Genomic DNA, 5,700 nt, shown 5'->3' on the forward strand with positions numbered 1-5,700 from the left:
GTCTGCCTCTGACCTCCAGACAAGCACACCAGCTTGCTCATTCCTGAGTGTGTGTGTGTGTGTGTGTGTGTGTGTGTGTGTGTGTGTGTGAATGCATGCATGCATGAGTGCGCATGCACACATCCTTCCTCCCCCACAAAATAAAATATTTCTGAAGTCATCATACAGTAGCGACAAATCCCTTATGCTCTGACGTAAGTAAAATGCTCTAACATATCTTTCTGGAATGGAGACTTCTGGGAAGGCACTGTTAGCATCCTCTCTCTCTCTCTCTCTCTCTCTCTTGGCGTGGCTCTCCAACAGGCCCTTGAACTTCGTGTGCTTCTGCATCTGGTCTGTTGCCCCGGGTTGTTTCAGTACAAAGTCGATGACAGAACCCCAGCTTTGGCATGCCTTAAAGATGGCCTGTCCCTATGGGAGAGTCACACTGGATTTGAATCTCCTTTGTGAGGTGTAGACAGGATGCTGTTCCAACTTCTTAATCCAGCCATTGCATTTAGAGGTGGGGCCTTTGGGAGGTGACCGGCACTAAGTCATCAGGGTGGAGCCCAATGATTGAGTACTGGTGGCTTTATGAGAAAGAGAAAGGGCTGGGCTTAGTGGTTATACCTGTAATCCTGGCACCCAGCTGCTGAGGCAAGAAGAGGATGGGTTTGAGGCCAGCTATTAGAGATATCCTGTCTCAAAAGCAAGTGAGCAGCCAGCCAGCCAGCCCACAGGCGAGAGACCACGGTATCTGGGTACACAGAGTCTGTCCTTCCTTTGCTGTGACCCCCTGGATCACCTTGGGATCCTGTCATCGAGACCAGTTGCAGCTCCTTGACCCTGGTGTAGAACTGTGTAATAGCAACAGAAAACAAATTAAGGCTCTCACCATTGCTTTTGCCCTTTGTTCTTAAATTCTACCTATTTATTTATGCGTGTGTTGATGCGTCCATTGATTGTGTGTGTGCGTGTGTGTTGTGGGTACATGCATAAATGCACATGTAGAACAGTTTTCAGGGCTCTGTTCTGTCCTTCCACCAGGTGTGTCCTGGGGACTGAACTCTGCTTCTCAGGCTTGTTGTCAAGTGTGAGCAACCGAGGAATCATCTCCACAGCTTTGCACAACCTTTAGCGTGGTTGAGAAGACACGTGGTGTCCTGGCGCCATTTTAAAAGTGCAGTTTGACTTTTTTCCCTCTTTGGAAGGGTCTCTGAAGACTGCTGCTCTAGCATCTTCAGGAGGGGAATTGCTACTAGTTGACTGTTATATGCCTACAAAAATGGCCATTTCATATGGTTCAACCTAATGCGTGCTATTGTGAAGCTTTATTCCTTTGGCTGGGCTGTGTTACAGATGTTAGAATGAGCTCCCTGGGTTAGAGTGAGTGGGCCTGGTTTGTTGTGAACAGCTGTGCAGCTCACATCCCTTTGGTGTCATGATTGCTAATGAGGGGGATGGGAGTTTGAAGGTATCACAGAACTCCAGACAGTCTGATGGGGGTTTGACAACTGTGTGTGTGTGTGTGTGTGTGTGTGTGTGTGTGTGTGTGATCACGCAGGTGCACATGTGAACGAGTATGTAGAGAAGCCAGAGACTGACACCAGGTGTCTGCTCTTTCACTCTTTGCCTTAGTGTTTGGAACAGGCTCTCTCGTTGAACCTGCAGTCCAGTGACTGAGGTTGCTGGCAAGCCAGTGGTCTCTAGGGACTCCCCACTGAGCAGGTTACTTTTTTTTGGCAACCTGATGCAAACTAGGCTCATTTGGGAAGTGGGGACCTCAACTGAGAAAATGCCTCCATCATATTGGCCTAGAGGAGAGCCTGTAGGGGCATCCATTGTCTTGTTTAATGACGGGTGTGAGGGGACACAGCCCACTGCAGGCAGTGAGCCCTGGGGAAGGCAGTTTTGGGTGGCATAAGAAGGCGGATTGAAGGTGAGTCTAGTGAGCAAGCCGCATTATTTCTCTGTGCTCTCCGTCTCAGTTCCTGCCTCCTGGTTCCTGCTTGAGCTCCTATCCTGGCTTCCCTTGATGATGGACTTTTAAAATGTAATAAATCCTTTCCTTCCCAAAGTTCATTTCAATGGTAGTGTTTATCACAGTGACAGGAAGCAAACAAAGGCACTCACCTGCCTCCATCTCCCCAGTGCTGGAATTAAGGATAGACACTGTCAAGGGAGCGCTTTTTGCATCCAAACTCAAGTCTTCATGCTTGTATGACAGCCACTTTGCTGACTTAGCCATTTCTCACTCATCGCTAATGCTTTTTTTTTTTTTTTTTGAGAGACAGGGTATCATATAGCCCAGGCTAGCCCCCAAAACCACTATGCATCAGAGCTGACTTTGAACTACTGATACTCTTGCCTCCCTGTCTCTAGTGCAAGCCCAATAGACTTTAAGGCTGTGATTTAAATCACTGTGAACAAAGAGCACTGTGTCCTCCGAGAAAGCTTGACCCAACCTGCTTCCCTCCACTTCTCTGATAGGGATTTTGCTCTGAGGACAGAGCACCACCTAGATTGTACTCAGGTATTTATAGATCTAGTGGCTAGTTTTTGTTTGTTTAGAATACCTTTCTTTTTCCCTCTGGAGGAATGTATGTGGGTTGAACTGTGGCGTGACTTTACTTCTGGATGAAACCATGACAGGTTCCGGGAGGTGGATTTCTGCCAATAGAAGTTCAATTGAATATTTAATACTGCTGTAGAAGGCTAGCCCTCCTGCTTTAAAAGGGATAGTATAATTCAAGGAGATGACTATAAGAGGGATCCAAGATTGACTAAACCAATCGTCGTAATCACTGCAATGTTCAGTACTGAATCCCTTGTTCCCTCGTCAGACACAAATTGTTTTGTATAGGGGACAAGGTAAGTAGTCTTCCTGTGGGGAAGAGGTAGCTCTAACATCCCTATTCAGCTTTAGGTAACAACACCTGATTTAGCTCATCTGGGGATTACAAGATGGCTTAGTAAATAAAGGCACTTGCCACCAAGCCTGATAACCCAAGTTCAATCCCCGGGACCCGCTCAGTGGAAGGAGAGAGCAGCTGACACCCATTAGTTGTCCTGAGACCTCCAAGCACATGCTGGGATGTGGGTGCCCCACTCACAAATATGTAAATTCCATATATATGAAATATAAAAATAAATGCAGGGGTTGGGCTGTGACTCAACCCCAGAACACTTGTCTAGTAATCACAAAGGCTGGGGTTCAAGCCCCAACACCTCAAAACAAAACCCCAGGAAAAAGGGAGATCCTACCCAGAAAGATGCGAAGGAAAGCAAGGTTGTATAGCATTATCATCAGATCCACAGCCATAACCCTGCCCTCTGGATATTTCAAGCCCATGAGGCCATGTATTTCCTTGGGTCAGTGTACCTTGGAAATTCTGTTGTTTGTAACAAAAAAAAAAAAACAAAAACAAAAAAAAAAACAACCAACAAACCAACAAACAAACAAACAAACCTCCCAAGTATGATGTTTGATATTTTATTTATTTGTTTGTTTGCTTGTTTGTTTTTTTTTTCTTCAAACTACAGAAGAGGGAAGGCAGAGTTGCAGCTAAGATTTGAATTGATTTGATTTAAAGACACATATTTGTAGAATCGTGACAAACTTGAAGGTTTGGCCCCAAATAATGGTGCTGGCGATGGCCAGAGTATGGTTTCAAGTCCTGCTTTTGGAGAAGGGCCTCCCAGAGATACAGCGCCACCTGCAGGGCCGGAGGCCCCACCGCGGTGTCTGCAGCGGGGCACTTTCAAACTACTGGTTAGCAGCAGGTCCCTGGGTAATGCCAGAGCAATCTTTAGTTTCCCTTGCCTTATCTTATCACACCAGCAGATGCTATGTGCTATGTCTTACCCACACCCCTTTATTATCCTCCTTTATTGGCTAACATCCCCCAGGCCCTCTGCTCACGAGCACATTTCTACTACTGTTGACACGCAGTGCCACGTGCTCAGTCTCCTTTATCCAAAGAATCTTCTGAGGTTGCGTTATATTTTGGTTTTGATTTCCAGATGAAGAAACGGACTCAGAAGAGTAAAGGACTCCACCTCATCCCCCACCCTATCCCACACACAATAACAAAGCCCCCCCCAACAGAACTGAAGTCTGAGAGTTCGGTACTGCGTGGGAAGGCAGCATGAAGTCCTAAAGAGTGTGGGGGTTGGGAGAGGTCCAGGTTTCAGATATTTTGTCAGGTCGCCTGTCGTCATTGTTGCTTTAGAACCACTGTTTAAAACTCAAGAAATATGATACAAAACTTTGGCATGAGCCCAGTGTCCTCTTAACCCAGGATAATCTCTTGTCAGTGCCCCGGGGCCGTTTGGATGTTCAGAGTCCTCTGATTTTTTTCCCTCTTTCTTAGCAGTGGCCTTGAAGGCCTCCAGTCCCTGCCAAGTCTAGCAGTCCTCCCCGTCCCTGGTTCCCAGAAATGCAACCAGAAGCCCCAAGATCACACAGGCCATAGCCAGACTGGCGCTGGTGTTTACCTGACCACAGCATCCCTTTTCTCTCTGCCCACTGGCGGGGCTCCCAGACCTCGGCCTAGGAAAGAGGACGCTCTGAGAACAAGACTCAGCAATGTCACTCTGGAAGTTTTTGGTTGCATCTGGGAACCTTGAGAAAGACCAGGCTCGTCTTTGGGGGACCTTGAAAAGGCTCCAGGACAGTACTGAAACAATCTTATGTGAGGTGGGGGTGGGGATGGTGATGAGACAAAAGGAACAATATATTCTGTGGTTTTCTTTTTACAATTTATTATTTATTGAGGACCACACGTGCCAACAGTCAGAAGATCACATATGTGGAGGAACTAGTTCTCTCCTTCTGCCAGGTGAGATCTAAGTCAGATAGTCAGGTTTGGTAGCAAGCATCTTTTCTAGCTGAGCCATCTTGCCCGCCTGGTTCTGTGGTTTCCAACCTAATGAACACTGTGTGTGGGATGAAAGGAGATAGAGCCACAGTTCAGCTGTGTAGGAAAATCCAGATGACACCGGACTGATTCATTCAACAAATATTGTCGAGCACCCACTAGGTATACACAAGAAAGTATGATAAAAAAAGCTTCTAGAAAGTAGGAACTGATAAGGAGAAAGATGAATGCAGGCCGAAAGAGACAGTGAGAGGGCTGGATTTAAATTCAGAGAAGATCCAGGGGTAAGGTGCTAATGGACGGAAGGAAACTAGCCCCACAGACCTCTGGGAGAAGAATGGCCCAGGCTGAGATCAGAAAGGGCAATAACCTTGCAACAGGGCTGCACTTGAGCTGGAGCAGCAGGAGACCAGGGTGTTTGGAGAGGGGCAGAAGAAAGAGGAGCTGTTTCATGTCTAAGTGGCTTGAGATCGCCATGTTTGGCTTGGCCTGCTGCAAGAGAGGAAATTTTGAGTGGGCTGAGGACTCACAGCTCATGCTAGGTTGGGCAGCCTCCGTGGAGTCTGTAGTCATGGGGTTTTAGACTGGAATCAGAGAAGCATCACTGCCATTGAATGTAGCAGCTCGGATAAAGAGTAGCTTTGTCTGCCTGTAGGGAGAGAGAACAGCGCTTGCTGCACTAGCTGCTACCCTGTGAGTGCTGTCTGCATGTCTCCTTAGGTCAGGGTATAAGTAGATGGGAGCGTTCTAATTTCAGCAGGGAGGACGTGGAGAGTCTGCTGGTGGCATTCTCCGGAGATTCAGGGAATTGCCCTTTGTCTTCTAGAAAGATTCAAGGCTT

Source organism: Micromys minutus (genome assembly GCF_963924665.1).
Source record: "Micromys minutus genome assembly, chromosome: 2".
Classification (NCBI taxonomy): domain Eukaryota; kingdom Metazoa; phylum Chordata; class Mammalia; order Rodentia; family Muridae; genus Micromys; species Micromys minutus.